The sequence below is a fragment of the Falco punctatus genome (assembly GCF_963210335.1).
Source record: "Falco punctatus genome assembly, chromosome: 2".
In the NCBI taxonomy this organism is placed as follows: domain Eukaryota; kingdom Metazoa; phylum Chordata; class Aves; order Falconiformes; family Falconidae; genus Falco; species Falco punctatus.
The window spans coordinates 10292218-10314260 of NC_137581.1; the positions used below are offsets into that span (position 1 = coordinate 10292218).

Genomic DNA, 22043 nt, shown 5'->3' on the forward strand with positions numbered 1-22043 from the left:
AGAAGAAAAGCAGAACGGAAAAGTAAAAATGAATTCATGACTGCAACAATTTTTTAATCTACAAGAAACCCAAATCTCAGCAGAACTTCAGAAAACCCTAAAGTATTGTCCTCTGTTCTGCAACCTTTCTTGTCACCTACACAACAAACTTATATAGGAAGAGGTGTTTCAGGACAATACAGGAGAGGTCCATTTGGTTGCCCCAAAGAAATACAAAGAAATTATGAACACTTACTTAGGAACATAGAATAATTAAAGTAATTCCCTTTCTTTACAGAGCAGATAGGCCAGTTATGAGGAAATATGTCTAGATTATTCTTGTCTGATGAGTCAATAAAACAAAAAAACCCAGCATTAAGTCAGCTATCCTAATTCAGATATATAACTCAGTAGAGTAAAATTCTTCAAAGCAAATGGAGTACACAGGAACTAGTGCTAACACCTACAAAACAAAGGGATGCTTATCCACAGGTGATATCACCCAAGACAGAAAAAGCACTACCACTAATAGTAAAAAACCCTCAATAATGCCATTCATTTGCTCCAAAAATTAACAGTGTTCAAATTCATCTTCGCACATTTAAGCTACTCAGTCCTTTCCTGCTACAAAGGGAGGTGCAGGGAGTGGAATGCAGCACAAATAAAAACACTGCCCAGTTTCAAAGCTGTATCTCTAGATGAGGATTTAAAAGTGTTCAACACTAACACATCTCTATGCTTTCTGTGAAAATGCTTTCTGAGGAGAACTGCATAAAGCAGAGATCCTTTACACCACTTCCCTGTTTAAGAGCTTGGTGGCTGATCTGGACTGAGTGACAGCCCTGGTCCTGGCTGAGGGACAGGCTGATTGACAGACTGCTTCCCCACAGAATATGAAACTCAGCCTGGAAACAGCATACAGGAGTCAGTCACACCGTCACTAACAAAGAAAATCCCATCTATGACCCTAACCACACCAAGACAACTGGAGCTTATAGAAAAAAAGGTGCCTAAATCAGAACACTCATTATACCCAATGGAGAAAAATGTACAGAAATAGTTCTCAATTTCAACCAAGTTCTTTGTCTAAAAAGCACCAAGCAACAGCTCATGGATTTTTCTATCACGTTGGGTTGCCTTCCTTCTGTTATTTCTAAGAGATAAAGCCTGCTTTTCCCTTTAGGTTAATACTGGCAAATAAGATACCCATCTAGACAACAGCTCTTTCTAAAGCTATTAACAGGCATTCAACACTGTAAACACCCAAATTCCTCTCTCTCATCTTGTAAAAAGAGCTTGTGATCTAATTGATACCAGTTCTGGGAAGCAAAGAAGAAAACCTTGTGTTTTCATTGTGGTGTTTGTGAATTCATTTGCAGAAAGTGCATCATGTTACCATGAAGATGTCTGTAAGGGCTTTAAGAGCAAGACAGGGCAGTGCATTTTTAATTGATTCTTTGGGAGGAGTATCTTTTACACTGCCGCAAGAATGCCTTAAATGAGGCAGAAGCTGGATCTCATACACAGTTCTGTATATAAACCCTCAATGTCAAGTACTGCTCTACAGTCTCAATATTCACTGCAGAGCTGAAAGGCTTAATTACGTAGAAGCCTCTTTTATTTGGTGTTTGAACTGAAGAACAACCATCAACGAGAGCTGCTCTAACCACACCGCTCCAGACTGGGCTAATAGAAAGGCAGCATCAACAAAAAGTACTTCAACACAGTGAGGAACAGGACTAAGCAGAGCATTTCTTTTGCTGTTAAACCAGATGGCCAACAAGGAGATGTTTGTGTCAACAGTGATCAGCTTGCTGGACAAGTGCAGCTCGTATATACACCACATTTATGCTTCCCAAAGAGGATAATATGGCTCATTTTTCCAAGCAGTATTCACTGTCTCATAGTTGGAATTTGTTCAGATCGACTCCCATAGATACAGCTCCCGCTGCAGTTGATGGAAACTTTACCTGTGTAATTGCACCAATGTAACCAGTTATGAAGTTAGACTTCCAAGATTTCATTGGATTATTTTGGTGGTGCTTAGTGGACAGACTATGGTACCCCTAGTAGTTCTGTGTATTTGAACAGACCTAACAAAATAAATAAAAGGGATATCACAGTAAGCCCCATAATAAACAGACTACTAAAATCCTGTTTCAGCAGTAAGCAGCAGCATGTCCCTTTGTAGAGGTACCTTGTGTTCTACTAATCTAGAAGATTAGTGAGTGAATCAAATTAAAGCAGAGTGCTCAGATGAACAAGTAAGAATTTAATTTCATTGTGTTTCCATCAGATCTCTGGATGCAAATCTCTAGATTGCTGGAAAAAGTCTTTACATCATGATAAACACAAGCAAAATTTGACCCTGGATAAGCCACATATTTTGATGAAAAATTTAATCTGGCCTCTTGTATACAGAAGCAGAATTCATTTTAGATTTTTTTTTTCAGTTGTCTTCAAGGAAAGGACAACATAGCGTCACTTTTAGATTGCCTGCAATAGGGATGTTTTAGTTGTTGCCATTCTCAGCAGAAACAGCTTATTGTTGAGGCTGTAACGTCTTCTATTAGACCTCACAGCAGCCTTTCTTTTTGCACCTGTAGGAATGCACATCCCATTAGAGTGAGAGAGCTCCCCAGCTACAATTCTGGAGTCCTACAGCTCCCTCTGCTCTCCCCACTGATGAAGAAGATATTGCACTGCCTAGGTCTAAGGTACCAGCTGCATCAGTGCTACCAATGTAGCTCCCTTCTTTAATGATACAAGGGAGGCAACATCAGCTATGGGACCTAGGGAGCTAAGAAGAAATGAACTGGGTAACAAAATTCATGTTTGAGATGACACTATGTTGAGACCAGGACTGACCTGGGGATCTTTACTCCATCCTCCATTCTGCACCACAAAGTTGTGAATCTGAGGTGCCTCAGACTGCCAGCAGTGGGAATCACTTGTGCACGTGCCAGTCAAGAACAGATTTAACAGCAATGCTGTTTTCCCTTTTGTAATATTGCATAGGACAAGGCAGTTTCATATCCCTCTACCAAAGTACTGCACTGCAGATAAATTTTGTCCAGTTTGACATTCTACTATCTATCTGATCTTCCACAAACATAACTTTCTGAATTCCTGAACTATGAAATTTCACAATCAAGAGATTAACAACTTGTGACTGCATCTGCAGGAATAGTAAAATCAACAAAAGCAAAATGGTGCACCTAATTTCTGGGTTTTGGTGGGATTTTTTTGTGGATTGGTTTTGGTGTTGTTTTTTTTTTTTTTTTCCTTAAAGAATTGTGCAGGGGGAAACTTCAGTTAGGCAGAAAACAGCCTCTGAAATTTCTGGATTATCTGGAAGTTGAGAATCTAAACAGCCACAAATAAATGAGTTTATTTCCAGTCATTTTCTTTCAACAGCTAGCAGTAGACTGATTTACTGACAAAAGCAGCTCTTTTCCCCACAGCCTAATACAAAATAGTTACATTTACAATACAATGCACAGATTTAATATAATGCTACTGAGGCAAAGGGCATCTGCAAATGAACCAGATATTGTTAGATCATAAAGATGACTCGGCAATATACTTTTGCACAGTTCTCATTTGACTGTTAGCAGTTGGATAGAACATCTGGTGCTGGGAATTCATCGGCTATTCTTCATCAACATGCTTTCTAACAGAGTGGTCTACGTGTGAGACTGAATGCTGATCAGTTTTTCCTAGATTCCAGGGAAATCACAACAGGTAAATTGAATATAAAAAAAAGGAAGAGAAATAAGGCAGGGCCGTGAACATACAAATAAACAAGCAGATTGTTGGAGGCAAGGAAAAGCCAGGTAAAAGCATAAATCAATTTCATCTATTTTAACATCAGAAACCCTAAACTGACATGAGAATATGCAAACTCATTGTATTAGCTGCTTTTAGTAAATCAAAGCTCCACAAACAGCAGTACAGAAGCATCTACATTATAGCAGACTTGGGATATGCATATATTTTTACCTCTGCAAAACTTCTATTACTGTAGTCTGTGCTGGCAGCCTTGCAATCAGTGTCTTAGCAAAAAGGCCAACACCACTTACACCTCTGCAAAATATGCATAAAAAGCAAGGGACAACTCTTATGCTGAGTATGCATGTTCTTGAACAATGAACTCCTTTCTTTTCTACTTAAGCCTTAAAGAAGGCATCAGAGTTACCACACTTGTGCCTACACTTGCTTTTGGCTGCAAGAGCAGCTTTACAGTTTCCTTAACCATTTGGCAAATCGCCCTGCAAAATTCTACAGGGACTCTACTCACAAGGCTCTTCCCACAAAACTGACGACCAAAGTTTATTTCTACTCATTAATCAACTCTAGGAATTCATCAATCTGGTTCAATGTTCTCTCTCATGGAATTTAGACTCTTAATGTTGCAAGTAATTGCTTCTTTTAATAATTTATATTCCTGCATCAAGACTTCCCCCCAAATTAATAGGGCTTGTGCTGTCCTAACATGAAAAGGTTTTTAAAACACAGCTAGTCCGAAACAGAAATAGTGTGCACAGACCTCAACCTGAAAGTGCTACATACCATCAAGTCAGTTGCTGCAGTGATTTGCTCAGTCCACGCAGCACCGTAGGAATAACAAAACTGTACCCCACCCAAAAAAAAAAAAAAAAAAGCCTCAAAATGTCCAAACCTTCTTTAATAGGAGAGCTGAGAGATTCCAACAGCTTATGGAGAGCTGTGCTCCATACAGCCTTAAATCTCTTTGTTGGCAAAAGTATCTATCTTCCTTTGTCCTCCTGACTCTGAACCCAGTTTTATTATTTGGATTCCGATTCACTTTGTCCACTTTCAACTCCACACACTGCCAATCTACAAATACATCAACTTTTTATCAGAAGTTTTATACTGTTCTAGGATAAATATCCCGGGGCGGGGGGGGGGGGGGGGGGGGGGGGGGGGGGGGGGGGCGCGCGGAATGGCATGTGGATTAATCCTTCCACTTTTAGCAGTGAAATACTGGCTTTAGTGATCTGAACTGTGTTGAGTCAAAGGTCATTACACTGATTTCTGAAGGGCTTGCAATAAAATTCTGCTTACACAGGAGATCAAATAAGTCAGACCTGCCCCTTTCAGACCTATCAATGTTATTAGACCTTTAAGAGGCCACCAGAGTACTACTATAAAGCCTCAGATCAGACAGGTGTGCAGCCCTAAATTAATCTCCAAGTTATCTGCTATAAAAACAATTACTACCCAACATCTTTGATATCTTTTTATATTTCCCGATGCTCAGTTTTAACACTGTGTTAGACATTGCGATGACCTACTAGATCCTCCAGGCTATCATCTATTTTACAGTCAAGAAGTGTTTAAAATTACTTCATCCAATTCTATGGGGAGTCTGGTGCTCCTGTCCTTTTACTTAACCAGAACTATGGACTAAAACCTCAATGAAATCTTCATGGTATTTTTTAAGTGACCTAGAATTCCTCGTTCTTACCAATACAGTCTGAGTTTGCTTAATGAGTTGGGATATCCGTTAGCAATTTTATGTTGGACTAGAAGCATTGACACAGATCCTTGAGTCAAAACTATAATTCCCAAACAAAAATCCTGATGGCTTTGCTGTCCCTCATTTAATCGTATGGCCTTGCACAAAAACAAATTCCCTGCAGACCTTTAGAACTTCACCTTCATCCTCTCCCCTCTCCTATTTTCCTTTCTACCAGTGTTCAACAGATGTACAGATTTTGCCAAAACCTATGTTCTATAATCAGATCTTTTTTCCTAACTGTTGTTGCTCAAACATTCAGCCAGAGCACTATGATTCTCACTGTTTCTTCACTTCTACATCTTGATCCCTTTTTTCTTTTGGTACAGAAAAATTACAGAAAGTGGGGTTTCTGTAATGACTTTCTCCTGAAGTAGAGTAGTTCCTGGAAGCTAATTGCTTACAAACTATTGCTTGAACCTGTGCCAGATTTTCAAAAAGCAGACCAAAATTTCAGCAGACCAAATTTGCAGATACTTGCCATATGACTGACTCTAAAGTTATTAGCCATGCTAAAATGCAAGTCAATTTTTCCATGACACAAACTTCTTTCTTGGATTTTTGAGTAGTCACATCCCATTTTTGGGTGACTGCAAGTTCTTGGATCATGAACTTGATTTAGATCAGTTCTGCTCTGAACATCCCCCTTCCCACATTTTTTCAGAATGCCTTTTCCAAGAGTTTCTCTGGAGTTTGCCTCCTCCTTTTAGCATTTAAAAAACCAAATACTATTACTGAGCTGCAGACCTAATTACTTCCTTGCACTTCCAAATCTATCCATTTAAATTGGTAGGTTTTTCAATCCAGGAAAGAGACTTTCTTTGGATATTTCTGATGCTCTCTGCTAACCAGCCTTGCATTTATAATGATCCTTTTCATAAACAGGTTTGGATTTTTGTGGGTTTTTGGTTTTTTTTTTTTTTTTTTTTTTTTTACACTGCCGGCATTAAAGGAATTACTTTCCTTAATTTTTGCATTGCCAATTTCCTTTATGTTTAATAGTTCAGTGATGGTATAACTGGTTAAACCACAACACCTAGGGTAGAATCTTTTTTTCCCTGGACATGGAGCTGTACTTATGATTGGTTTTCACCTTCTGTTGTTCTCATGTTCAGCACCATAGCAAACTCAATTTTCCAAGTGTCATAGAATCACAGAATGGCTGAAGTTGGAAAGTACTTTGGATGTCATCTGGTCCAACATCTCTGCTCAACCAGTGTCACTTAGATCTGGTTGCCCAGGACCAAATCCAAGCAGTTTCTGAATATCTCCAAGAATGGAGAGCTCATAACCTCCTTGGGCAAGCTGTTCAGTCACCCTCACGGTAAAAACATGTTTCCTGATATTTGGAGGAAACCTCCTGTGTTTCAGTTTGTACCCATTGCCCCTTGTCCACTCGCTGGGCACCACTGGAAAGAGCCTGGCTCCATCCTCTTTGCACCCTCCCTTCAGGTATTCATAGACATTGATGAGATCCCCTTGAGCCTTTCCTTCTCCAGGCTGAACAGTCTAGCTTTTTCAACCTTTCCTCATAGGAGAGATTCTCCAGTCCCTTCATCATCTTCATGGTCTTTCAGAGGACTCTATCCAGTATGTCTATCTCTCTCCTGTACTGAGGAGCCCAGAACTGGATGTAGTACTTACTCCAGATGTGGTCTCACCAGTGCTGAATAAAGGGGGAGGATCACCTCCCTCAGCCTGCTGGCAATGCTTTGTCTAATGCAGCCCAGGACACCATCAACCTTCTTTGCCACAAGGGCACGTTTGCTGGCTCATGTCCTTGGCATTCTTTAGATTTCACCCCCATCAACTCAGAGACAGTTGATACTTTCTTCAATCTTTAGCTTTTGACATGCTTTAGCTAGTTTACTTTCTGCTGCATGTCCAGGACCTTGCATCACTTCTGGACCAAACTTTTGCCTGAGAACAAATTCTTCAGTTTTATTAGACTTGTGTGACTTACCTTGGCCATTAAGATATACTTTCACACCTAGTCATTTACTTGTGCTACAATACTGAACTAAGAAAATAAGCTATCCTTACACTTTTTTATGTAAGCTGGGACATGCTGACCTCTGGCCAAATGACCCTCTGTCTAAGCTTTGCTATCATTACAGAAAATACTTTTGTAACTGTGAATTTCAGCCTGCCTAGACATTTTGCATTTATTGTTCTAACAAAAGTATTCAACTAAATGTCAATTTTTCCTGCTCTTTATGGTAATAAAGATATAATGGTCTTTGCATTGTTTAAAGTTCTGGAAGAACTATTTGTTCCACATTATTGTAGGTGAGTACTAGCTCATTCTTCAGGTGGCCTTCTGGCCCAGAAAAAAAAGCTAAGTTAGCTTCTTTAAAATCAGGCAGATTACAACATTGTGGAAAAGCTAGGTGAAAGCATATGTTTGCTGCTGATGGTGGTTTATAAGCATCTGAACCCTCTCAAACACAAGGGATGAAGGCAAACAAAAGCAGTTTCCTGGCTTACAGCAAGCAGTCTTCTAACCCATTCTCCACATTTCTAAATTTAGATTTGCTTCTTTCTTCCAGCCTCAGTTCAACCTCTCCTTTCTCCACCTCAGTTTTGTGCACACCAAGTATCCTTCACAGAGGTTATGCTAACTACTGAATACCATCATAGCTTCTTTTGGGCAGAATACACACTCAACTGTCTTCTGTAGCTATTTTACATGAAAAACAATGATTCGGTGACGTTTGCCTTAGCCTTTTAAACTTAAGTACTTCATTGTTTACACAGTAAAAGAATTTAATGTAAAAAAGTTAAACACAGTTCTAGCTCCTTTGTCTTGTCAAACAAACATTGCTTTTGATTGAATGGTATTTCTCAAACACAACATCGCATTAAGAATCTTTTGTTCTGTAAATTTACAAGAATGTCAGGTGTTTCTAAGAGGTATCAGAAAAAGCTTTTATTTTCCAGGAGAAGGCTATGCTGTTGAACTCAAAATACATGTTGTTTCGTAAAAGTACCAAAATGTGAGGGAACTAATAAGTGTAAGGGAATCAACAATAAAATTGGTATATCACCAATTACTCCACCTGGGATGTCTCTGTGTTAGAATGGCTACCTCAGTCAAGTGTACCAAAGCACGGTAATCCAGCTGATTGATGCTAACAGCTTGTTCAAAATAAATTGCAGCTACTTCATACTTTACTTCATACCTTCTAAAACACACAAGTCTCATCTTAACAAGGGTCTGGTGCATCAGAACCTGACTCCAGATATATCAATTGCATGATGAATTCAATATATCATCTGGGAATGCCTGACAACCCTATCTGTGGCATCAGATTTTAATGAAGTTCAAAGACAGGTGGTTGCACTGATTAAGCACAGCTTCACTTATGCCTGCATTTCAGTTTTCTATATGCATGAATATGGGAGCATTCCATTCTGTCAGACTAAAGACTTTTGCCTACCATCTGTATCTCTTCCAGGATACCTCTTCATATGTCTGGTATGTAAAGTCACTTAATTTTCCTCATGGCAATCCAGAAAATACATGGATCAGCACTAATAAAAAGATAACCAACATTTACTAGAAGAAAATAAAATATGGAGCTGTTTTCTCTAGAAAGGGAAGGCTAGGGAGACGTGTATTGACTTTCAAATATGAAGCCATAAAAAGTGAAAGGGAATAAACTCCTCTCTATGCCTACCATGAGTAAAACCAGTATTAATTAATGGTTTAAATTACAGCAGTAGAGATTTTGTTCAACAATGGAAAAGAAAATCTTCCTAGTAATAAGGACAATGAAGCACAGGAATAAGTTCTCAAAGTTGGTTGAACCTCCACCATACAAGATTTTAAGGAACTGTTGGCTCGGCACCTTTCAGAAATTAAATACATCCCGTGTACACCTACTTCAGGTATACCTGCATGTATACTGTCCTTTTCTTTATCTGTGCTCCTTTGCAAACTGTTTTCTGTGATCAAGTCCTCCCTTTAAGACAGGTTCAGAGAACATTCTCAGGCAGCCCTGTCTGCTTCAGAAGGCACTTAGACATCTGTCTATGTTCTGATGTACTTCCAACTTTACCACTTTCAGATAATACAAAGAAGCATTTCAGTTGAAGATTCATTGTTTGATGTCTAAGTCATAGATTTTTCTAGGGCTCTGAAACGCAATTGCAGCCTCTCCAATATATGCCATTTTTTATTCTCTAGACATTCCCATTGACTGGGTAGAAAAAAGTAGCTATGGAGTTGCACCTAATGACTCTATTTTGATACATAAATACCAAATCTAGGAGGGGTTGTGTGATAAGTGGATTTTAGCACTCTATCAGTGTCAGGGCACAGAATTTTGATTATGCCAATTTTATTTTTTATACTTATCTTGCTTGCCATATTTTTTGCTGCACAAAATTCAAATGTAACTCCACTGAAAGCCTTATGAGAAAGAAAACTGATAGAAAATTAAATAACTGTTTATGGACTTATCTGATATGAAAATCCCAAGCTGCCAAGATTCATCTGAATCGGTTCTGGGAAAAGAGCAAGGCTGCAATACATTATATACTTCTAGTTCACAGGTGACTTATTATCAATTTGCTCTAGACCCTTGAATGATGACTGTAAAGTACAATCAGCCACTGTTGTAGTTTAATACCAGCTGGCAATTCAGCCCCACACAGCTGCTCACTCACTCCCCTCTAGTGGGATGGGGGAGAGAATCAGAAGAGTAATAGTGAGAAAAGTTGTGGGTTGAGATAAAGACAGTTCGATGGGTGAAGCAAAAGCCGCGCACACAAGCAAAGCAACCCAAGGGATTCACCCACCTCTTCCCACGGGCAGGCAGGGGCTCAGCCATCCCCAGGGCAGCCGGGCTCCGTCACGCGCAGCGGGGACTTGAAGACAAATGCCATCTCACCTCAAATGCTTCCCCTTTCCTCCTTCTTCCCCCAGCTCTATATGCTGAACATGATGCCATAAGGTATGGAACATCCCTTGGGTCAGTAGGGGTCAGCTGTCCCAGCTATGACCCCTCCCAGCTTCTTGTGCCCCCCGCCCCCCCCCCCCCCCCCCCCAGCCCACTTGCTGGTGTGATAGCATAAGAAGCAGGAAAGTCCTTGGCCCTGTATAAGCCCTGCTCAGCAATAATGGAAACAACTCTGTTATCAACACTGCTTTCAGCACAAATCCAAAACATGGCCCCATACCAGCTACTATGAAGAACATTAATCAATCAAAAGCAGGACAGTCACCAGCTCTACCAACATAAGTCAAACTGTATTTTTGCTGAAGGGCAGAAGGGTGCTCCAATACAGAAGAGAAAGTATTCTACAGTACCTTACATAGCTTATTAAAATGTTTCAGTACATATACAAGTTCAAAGTTGCCCTAATGCTCAGTCTCTCTCTTTACCACTGGAAGCCATCTCTCATGGTAAGGTGAAAGTGGAAGTTTACCTACTTAAGCTCCACTTTCTTCCCAACTCTGAGAAAATCTGAGAAACTTAGAAGATCTGAAGTCATTGAAGACCTAAGAAAAAGGCTTTAGTACAATTTTCTAACACTAAAAAGTGCACTGAGAACAAATACTTCAGCATGCTCTGTAAGAAAACACCATACCCAGCTGAAAGTACAGAACATGAAATGCAAGTGATTTAAGACTTATTGTAGATTCTGCTTCTACAAAATGCATCAATTAGTCAAAGATTGATTTTCCAGGGCAAGCAGCTCAACAGGAGATGTTTCCTGAATGATCAATATATTATTGCTTATTCAGTGAATGATAAAGCTTCTCTGCCTGACAGAGCATTATCAGCTCACCTGGAAACACATCTTCCCTGTTCTCTAATACGGAGACAGGCCAGGAGCAGTGGACATCTGTGACACAAATGCAGTCCACAATGGCATTACCATTATCACATTTTCACTAGTAGCTGGATTATTGATGTATGTCACTGGCACAAGTGGAAAAATACTTCAGTTTATGTTTTTTTTTTCTAATAGCACACTTTCCCTTTTCTGGCACATTTTCCTGACTTTTGACATTGTAATCATGAAGTATAGAGCCTGTCACCCTGTTTAGTCATTCCCTCTCCCCTCAAAAGGCACATGAATTTGTGACCCGTCCTTAAAAGCATCAAAAAAAGGAGATTATGCTCTCACTGTGGATAGCCTCTTCCTATTTTTCATTCATGAGAGAATTAATTAGACTGCCTAAGAAAAGTTATACCAGGTCAACTCAAGAGTCCTTATAGTCCAGAATTTTATCTCCAACAGCTACAAACAGAAAAGTGTAACAAGACAAACATGCAGTAGTATTTCTTCAGACTACACTCACTGGCTGTAATGAATTCTGATTTAGGAAATCACTGAGCCAGAGCTGCTTACTGTTTTTTCTTTATACGCAACTTAAAATTCACTAAAAGGGTAAATTTAGGTGGAACAAGGAAAGTCTGTGCTGAAGAATTAGACAGTTAATTCAAGATTCAGCGTTGCAATTTATATTGTAGTGAATATCACTTGAAATGCTTCAAAGGCATTCAATTAAGTTTCAGTTAAGTTCCAGTTATCCCATTTCATCTATCTCCACCACTACCACTTGCTGCCACGGCTCTTAAAAGACTTCAGTGTGCTCTGAATTGGGCTCAGGAAAACACTTGAGCACCAGCTTTTGGTAATTGCTGCCTAGAGTAAACTAAGGGTCAATTAAAAGTTTGTACAATAGGATTCCCTTCCCTCCTCTGCTTGAAGAAGATTATATTGCTCTTCCCCCCCCCCCCCCCCCCAGTTGGTTATCTAAAACTAGTGACTTTGGTTTAGGAACAATTTCATTTTCAAGTAGGCAAAAAGGATTTTGTAAAAATAAATAATAATAATTTGAAAATTATGATTTCAACAAAGACACTCTTGCCTAAATTATAAATGTGCTTTTTCTAATCTTTTGAAAGAAAAGTATTTAAAATATTTTATCTTTTTTTAATAGGAATTTTCCTGTCCAGCTTTCTTTCATATATTGCTTTCTGCTTCAAACAATATACAAAAAAGCCAACAGTGTTTCCCACATGTAAGATGACAAGGATTGTTAGCAAAAGAAATATTTACAAATATAAACAGGTGTTAGAGGTAAGAAAAACCATGTTGCATTTATTAAAATTATTGCTCATGTGCCTTTTAAAAATCATTACTTAATTAGCATTGACCTAACATCCTCATTTTGCAGTTGCATCTCATCATACTTGTGATTTTCTTCTTTATTTTTATTTGCCTGATTAATCTCTGCCTGTTGTAAAGATCAACCACTTTAGATGGCTACATTCTGCCGCAAACAAGACGCTAGGAATATCTCAGCTAAGTCAGAGGATGCAGCAGTCTAATACTTTCCCCAATTTCAATATAAAGATTTCTGAATGCCAAGAACAGTTCTCAGATTCTAGAGCAGCTCTGCAGCATACTCTGAAGGTATTCAAATGGAATCACGCAGTTTTGCTTTTAACTAGTGGCTAGGCAGCTGAAGCAACTAAGGAGATAGTAACATGGAATAGTGTCAATTTAGTACAACTGGCCTGTTGTTAATTCACTAGGCATACTTCCTTGACATGAAAAAAAATTAGATGCAATGGAGACAACATAGATATTCATTCATTTTCAGATGTGGGCTTATGATGTCTGAAGACCTCTGAATAGTGACATACTTCAGATAGGCAACTGCATAAATTACCAGTTCTCTTGGACTGCCAAAAGGCAAAAAAACCCCAAACAACCAAGTTCACCTCTTAGTAAATACCCAACTGAATGAAACAGCAGCACAGATTTCTGAATGCTCTGGGCTGAGAGCTAGTAACCAAGCCAAGTTATGAGGTGGTTTCAGCTAAGTTAATTTTAATCTTCTTTGGATGTTTTCTGGTTTTTCTTCTCCTAGCATGGCTCCCTTTGGACAGCTTCAGTTAACAAACAGGGATTTAAGTCAAAAAGACTTTGAGCAAAAAAATTATGAAGGGGAAAATAATAAAGAAATTTTAATTGGTGTTGCTTAAGAAAATCCTGGCAAATATTTGAAGAAAAAGAATACTGGGAGGCAAATTAAATCCTTAAGACCCCTTTGTTTAGATACAGGTGTATTGCACCTAACCAACTTAAGAAGTTTCTTTTTATTGCTGTTTAATTAATTAAAAACATGGGAAAATAGTTTATCTTCTCACATTGGATACACAAGAGTAGAATGTACATAATATAACATATGATGGCATTTGTGTATTGTATTTCTAAAAAATAAACTGAAATTGTGAAAATGCCTTTGAATGACACAGGAACCTATGCCAAATTAAAAACCTGACTGAAAGTCTCTATTGAAATGAGTGTTCTTAAAGGGTAAAGACATAAATATTATGTTTAAATGCAGCTATAGAAACCAGCTTTAGAATACAAACCTGCTTAGCTTTCCCACCCTGGAATACCCAAGGGCTTCATTACCTAAGGTGGTCTAGCCAGGGGGAAAAACCTTACATTTTTAGGGCTCCAGAGAGGAAATAAAGGGCACATGACTTTGCAAAGCTTCAGTAATGCTATTTTGATTAAAGGAAGGTTTCATTCTAAGGAAGCTATTAACTACAGGAATTTAAAAATGTTATTTTAAGATACAGGAGTACAGCAGTTGCACTTCAGTGAACATTAACAAGTTATTTCTGGCTCCTTTTAAAGGGGTGCCGAGGGGTTAATTGGCTTTCTGCAAAATTGCAGAAGGATATGCTGACAACCCCAAGTATTATTTTGAAGACCAGATAAGGAAATACACATGCATACACACAGTTTGTTCAAGTGCTGTCAGCTAAACTGACAAGCACTGCCAAGTTGTATGTACATAAGGTATCTAATATCCTGTATAAACACCATACCAACCTTCGAGAAGTAAAGGAGCCTGATGACAGTGGCTTGCTCATCTTGTGGGTACATCGAAGGGAGAACTGGGATCCTCCTCAGTTGCAATTTGAGTTAAGATGGACAACAAATATTGCAATACACCCATATTGATTAGTTGTCAACGGCTCACCTTGCAGTGGTAAGGGTCACAGGTTCTCCCACTTGTCTCAGCTACATTGGGCACCAGCTGCTGTAGCCAGAGTCCAACTCAGTCAGCCTCACACAAGGCACCAATTGTTGTACCACAAACAAACTACCAGGCTGCAACAAGGCTTTTACCATCAGTCAGATTCTACTGTCCATGCTATTTTCTCCTTCCTCCAGAGGCCAGGTCAGACCACACCACTCCTCCTCCCATCCAACCCCCTCTCCCACACTCCTCAGGGCTATTTAACTATTTAGCAGAAGGAGCTACACCTGCACATCATCTGTGTCAATCAACCCACTGCCGCTGAGGCAAGGCCACAGCTGCATGTTATCAATGCTAATCAGCCCACTGCCTTCATTCCTCTACACTCCTCCAAAGAGATCTTGGGAGACTGTGAAAGTTTTCTTCTAACCAACTCCAAGAGCAATGCAAAGAGTAAAACAACTACTTCATGCATTTTTACAGGTTTGCCATTTTGCAGCAGATACCTGGGGTGACGGCTTCTGAGCTCCAGTGATTATTGAGCTTTTCCAGTCAGCCTGGATGCTTTGGGATATCAGAGTTAGTCAGTCTGTCAGTGCTGTTTTCAGTCGTGGATCATGTCAGTCCTAGACCCATCACGTTAAAAGGGCCCAGCAGAAAACAGCCCTAACAGCAGCTGTTGAGGACAAGTGAGTGAAAGTGAATGTGCAGCACATCTGGTGACTTTCTGTGCATGCAAGATTTCTGCACAAGACTCCAAAAGCCCTGTAAGCCTCGCTGACAGTGTTGGCCTCACCACCAGTTCGTCATTGCAGAGGAAGGTTCAGCCAGATATACATGCACACACGATATGATGCCTGCCCCTTTTTCAACACTGAGAGGAAGAAAGGGTAAAGTCAGCGATGGATTATCTTTCCCACAAGAACAACGACCAAGACAGCCTCCTTGGCATTCCAGTAACAGAGAGAGTACACAGTGTATCGCACACAGATACTCAAGTCCAATAAGCAGCTCTTTCTTGGGTTTATCTAAGTTTACCATTATTTCTGCTCTCTGCACTTCTATAAGCTCAATGCTTTTGTACTGGCATTCTTTTTGTACCCACTCTGTCTGATGCCATCAGTCAAATGTGCAGCAGAGAGTCGTCTTGTTTTGAAGTCTTTCCCTTACACCCATTTTAAGCCCAGGAAGGAATGGCCAGGCCCCAGGATTCCTGCTTCAAATTATACAGCTTACTTCAAATAAGCTGGCAGCAAAGTCCTGGACATACCCTTCAGCGACAGACATTGCTGCAGAAAGGACTGCACCCATTTCAAACTGTGAGTGAAAACAAATCTCAGATACTTGGTCTCTCATGAACAAAACCATTATCATTGATTGTCTCCTGGCACTGTTGAGTCAATGTGCATACCTGAATGCTAGAGATGCAGGAGGACAGATAATGGCACTTGATTACGATTACGGAAATGTAACCCAACCATCTGATGCCAAGACAAGCTTAACAAATTTGTAAACAAAATCCAATACTTTTAGTTAAGATACTACTGAGAGAAAAATGCTACAGAATGCAAATGCTGGTTGAAATGGCTTAAGATTCAAGCACTGAGTCAACCCCTAATTTCTATTTACTTTTTGTAGAAATTGTGCTGAATAGTGAAGAGAAGCTACCTAAAAAGAGGCATAAGAAGGTAGTTGTTTAGTATGACACCCAAGGCAAAATAAGGAAAATAACAGAAGGAAGCAGAAATACAGACAACAGGTAAATCTAGAGTCTAACCATCTTATGGAAGCTGATTGATATTTTTCACACCTATTTTGGCAGCAAAAAGGTCTTTTCATTATACATGGCAACACTGGCACTTTATTGTCCCTAAATTCTTACTAACCAGTGTGCCCCACTACCCAGAGAAGAAAAAAAGCTAATTAAAAAACAAACTCAATGTAGTAAGAACTTCTTCCCACTCTTGCTACCCTTTCTGAAAAGCAGGAAGTACCACATCTTTGCAATGTTCACAAAGGACTGGTATCACTACTGCTGTTCTTTGCAGACAGCTACTATAATGACAAGTATAAATGTCCTGCAAGAAAAGGATGTCGGCAGCATGATACATTATATTTGAAAATCTTTTTGAGATTGACCAGGCTTTCACTTAGTGACAGCTTTAATCATAATGGAGACTTTGTGACAGTATCTTCAAACTTAAACTACTCATGAGACACACATTAATACTGGAGAGTAAATGCCATTAGTCCTGCTCTTCAAAAAGGCTATCAAATCTGATCAAACTCTTATCTAACTTAGAAAAAACATCCTAGGGAACCCTAATAATGGGAAGGATAACCCCACACAGGCTACAATTTACAGGAAAACATGTGAATTTTCTAATGTAGAGCTCTAATCCCACAAAAAATCCTGGCTTCTTAGTTTGTCAAGAGCAAACTGATTTTACTCCAAGTATGCAATTCTATATTTGAAGCTGTTACAAATGAATTGCTCATTTGTTCCTTAGTAGTTTCACTTTTTTTTTTCTCATCTGAACATAGAACTGCAATTTATGAGCTATAAACACTGCACAGGGAAGTTTCATTCTTAATGAAACAAACTGTTTCACCATTTTCTTTTAAAACTATCCAAGAAAATGTATGCATGTGATACAGATAAGAAAATTTGGAACCTGAATTTCTACTGTGGCATCAGACCACACCATCTTAAGATTTCTTTATATTGTCTGTGGGCTTTGGCAGCTATCCTAAAATAAGTCCTAAACAAAGAGGTATAGCTTTACTCTCAATACAGTTTGAGATTTGTTGCTGAGTTTAAAAGCGGAACTCGAGTCTCTAAACACAATTCAAACATGATGCAAGAAGACAGACATCTAACCATGTAACTGATTCATCTCAAACAAAGGTACACGATCTGGCAACTAAGCATCATCTGTCTTCATACCCTTACTTGAAAATATTGCAAAAAAAAAGGTCGTTTATCCAAATATCGCTGCTCTGAAAATCACCAGGAAAAGTCTTCTGCAAGCATGACATCAGAATACATGTCCAAAGGTCAATGCAAATTTTATAAGGGAGATATACCAAGCAGCAGTTTTGAGGACAAGTTTATAATTTCATAGCTGTCTGTTAAAAATAAAGGACCAGATCCAGACAAGAATGCGGGGGCGGGAATTATAGAAAAAGGTTTTAATGCAACAATACTACTAGACATTACTAAGGCAGTGTGTGAAGAAAGATTAAATTCAGGAATACTATGGCTGCCCTAATGGTCCAATGGATAGGATACACATAGGATACACAACTAGAAATTCCTCCAAGGACAGAAAACAGGGAGCCTCAGAGACATCAGGCTTTAGTCTTATTTTTTAACTGAAAGGAGTTCAGACATTTATGGGGACAAGGATAGTACAAGAATATACACAGAATTAAAAGTCAAATATTGGGAAGTTCTGCCTGAATCATTTGAAGAATTAATAAGACTATTCAAAGCTCTTATAAATACTATGGCACAAGTTGTGGCCAGGAAAGGAGTAATTTCTCATCTTCCTGATGTAAAATTTTATGCCAGAAACTTTTACAGGAGCACAGAGCAACTGGAATGCAATTGCCACAGCCTAGCTAGATTTGCTGACATAAAATAGAATAGAATCTCATTTGTAAATGTCTGAGTACCTGTGAACAATCTGCAGAGACAACTAAGACACAGTGATGTATATAGGTGAATGATGGCTAGAAAGAGGAAAAAAAGGGTGAAGGTAGGGGGAGCTTTGTTTTCTGAGAGAGGCAGTGGTGGAGATGGGACAGGGTGAGCTGTGTAGTAGAAGGAAAGAATGCCACATCACAGCGTAGTGGGCAATATTCTGGTTTGAGACTCTTTCACCTTCTGCTGAATTCTTTTATATTTCATACACAGAGGAGTGTATGGCTCATGGTACCCTAGGGTTTGCTAGAAACCAGACACACACATTAGAAAACAGGTATATGCAACAGCGCAACATTCCTTAACCTAATGTGATTACAGTGCTCATCACAAACCTCATAGCACCATTCACAGCCTCCAAACTATTGGTCTGAAACACTGCAGTGCTTTCATTATGGTATCACAGACAGAAAACACTGCAGTCCTTTAACAAAACTACCCTCCGAATTATGCTGGGGTGACATTCAAGGCAGTGAATCTGAGTAGCCAATCTGTTGTTGATCTAGGCTGTTCAAAAGACCCTTTCAGTTATACCCCTCACATTTTCTGCCTCCTCCCTTTGTTCCAATGCATAATTCAGTTATTCAATAAGAATCTTGTAGGTACAATTGCTATGCTATCACTATGATTGCAGAAGCAGTCATTCTTTCCTAGCTTGATCACTTTCTCCCTTTGCTCTGCTGTCCTCTACATAGTTGTAAGAGTACAAATGAGTGAAAAAAACAAGACCTGTTTCACTGTAACGATTTTCATTTGAGGATTGCTTTATATTCTTATGGGAATGAAACGGAAACTTGAACAAAATTGTCTGTGTTTTATTCTATAAAAGAGTGAGTCCCCAAAATAACACTTTTTTTTTAAAGGGGATCATTTTCTAGTTAACATAGCAAGTCAGAGCCAGAGTAAAGACAGAATATCAGATACAAACCTTCACACAGCTCAGAGACTGATTTTCCATAAGTAGACTCTCATGCCTGTCTGCAAAATCAGATGAACAACAGCAACAAAAACAACAAAAAGATAAGGTCTTTTGCTTTCTCTCAAATTGAATTCTTGCAATAAGTAGCCATTTTTTAAAGTCTTAACACAGGTTTCTATTGCAGTTGTTAGATAACACTTCTTCCACCCAACACGCATTCGAGTGTAGCATATGAGAAGCAGGCAAAGATATAAGAGCATACATTGTAGTGGATACAGTTGATGGGAGTGTAAAGGCAGGGGCATTTTCATGTGATCTCAGGAGTAGTACCAGTATTGCTCACTGGAATATAAACAGATATCTTCTGTAATAATAATAAAAGTTCAAGATGTTTCTACTCTAAAAAAGCAAATATGCAGGATGGAATTTCCTCGTGTATAACAGCTGGTAAAAATAACCACTGAGCTTTTCTGTTGCCATGCAGCACAGAGCACAGAAAAAGTTCCAAGGGTACAGTCCTTGCACAACCAGTTCCTGAAGCAGTAGGATCAAGGCAAGGACCAACAGTCAAACTAAGCTTCACAAACATTTCTCCTGTAAAAAGCGACTGGCTGGCTAAGCACCACAGCATCATCCTTACTAATGACTCCGTTCACAAAATGACAAAGTATCCCAACAGCCTAGCAAAATACCAGGTAAAGAAGATTGCAAAAGTACTTTATCCAACAGAAAAAAATATCTCCCACCCCCAACCAAAGCACTTAGCAACCTCAAGGATCTTTCATAATATAAATATTCCATAGACAGTACAATTGCAAATGCATTTTTAAAATGTAACTGGTTTTGCAGCAAAGGACTCTAGCAAGTAATTTACAGTTTCTGCAGTGCTCTGTAGTCTATGTCCCTCTTAAGTAATAGCAATATAACATGTTCGTTCTTCTTCACTTTCAGTAGATGGATACACAGGGAAGTCTATAATATAGCAGCAATTACAGATCTATAAATTATACAATATACATTCTAGGAGGTCAGGTTTTACCACTTGTCTAGTGCAATACTAAATTGAATAAAAACAATTATTTTATTATGAAACATGATATTGTTTCATAGCAGAGAGGGTCAGTTTTATACTCTCAGCTGTGTGGCATTGCTGTTTTTTTTTTGGGGGGGGGGGGGGTTGTTTGGTTTTTGGGGTTTTTTTCCAAGACATTAGGAAATCTCAAAAGCACTAATAGAAATTAACTGTAGCTTAGCTATTCAAGACTGACCACCTGATTTTCAGGACTGGAAACAGAAAGCTTGGGTGTATCCATGTTGGACCCAAAACATCTTGAAGATATAAGGGTGCAGCATCTTTTATTTTAGTAAAGCACTGGCAGTTAATATTCAAAGCAAAAGTTCTAATAGGAGCATTCTTTCACATTACCCTAAACTGAAGGCAAATGACCTTGCCTTAGGACACGAGTAACATTCTTTTTTTCTAACATGAAAATAAAAATAGTATTGCCAGCTTTTCTTTCCAGAAGAGAAGGAGCAGTAACTGCTGAAATCCTTCCCAGTCTACACATGTGAAATAAAGTAGGTCAAGAAGCAATCAATGGTAAAGCCCAACAGGAAAGATACCAGCAAATGAAATACATGGGAAGGAAAGAAGTGGGCCTGCGATTTCTCATCCATGTAGCATTTCAAATTTGTACGCTTCTGTTTAAGGTAGAACTGAAACAAGTGGCTACGTAGGAATCAACTTCACATGCATGTCCCTTTTGAAGGCCAGTCCTCAGATCAAAACCAAGGATAAGAAAACTGAAATAGCTGCTGGCAGAATCAAGACTGCACCGTGCTTCAGCCTCTTGCACTCTCCTTCAATGTGTAAGAGAAAGGGCAGAAATACAAGGGACCCATACAAGTGGCTCTCACCTCCCTCCTAGGTACATCACCATAGCTTCCTTCCTGCTAATTGATTTAATGTGTTGGCTGCAACTAGCTGACCAGTGCACCCCACTACCATGCTGCACCTTTCCATCAGGTAAACAGAACAAAAGAAAAGCCTGTGGCACTGTACTTCAACTACAGATTTACAATCCAACAGGACCCTGCTAAAGAGCACACTGTCCTGCTATGAGACACTGTGATCCTAGTACTTTAATACAATTTTCCATTTGAGCTTGTACATGACTTGATTTCCATCAGCCTGGAATAACCTCAGAGTGGCACTACAGCCTGCTGAGCCAGGAGCTTGCTGATGGCCAGGATGTCATACTGGAGAGTAATTAGATGTCTACAGAAAAGTAGTTCTGCAGCAAGGAGGAAACCCCCCTCTTTGTTCATCCACATCACACGGTGACTGAATAAAATAAAATTATGTTACTTGGCTTATCACTTCCTCAGACTACACAAGTGCAAGATTCCCAAGATTCCCCAGTCACCATCACATCCTAAATCCCTAGCTGTGGAGAAAGCTTCAATTTTTGTTCCACAGAGGAAAGGACACATACCACCCACAATGCACCGTTCCACATTACAAAGCAGTTTTGGTGGAGTTTTAGCATCATTTTTTGCCGGCCACTCAGCCATGCAACTTTTTCTCTGGATTTAAACCTCCTTTGAAGGCTTATTTTCTTTCTTTTTTTTTTTTTTTTCCTTTCAAAGATAAAAGGTGTTTAAGGAACCAAATAAAAATCCCACAATCAGTTTAGTTTAATACCCTGAAGGCTGGCCAAAGTCCAATTAGTTTTAGAGTGCCATTTGCTACCCTTCTTTGCATTCAGGAAATCCAGAAAAACTACACTAATATAACAAGATTCCCTCTGGAAATAAACAAATATCATTTAGCCACTAGGCCTCATTTTAGTTAGTGCACATCTTTGTTACCTAT

General features: G+C 39.2%; 1 protein-coding gene across 1 annotated transcript in view; it reads right to left on the reverse strand.

Moving 5' to 3' along the window:
- Positions 1-22043, reverse strand: part of NOX4 (NADPH oxidase 4) — a 185842-nt gene that overhangs the window by 158365 nt on the left and 5434 nt on the right. The window lies entirely within an intron of this gene.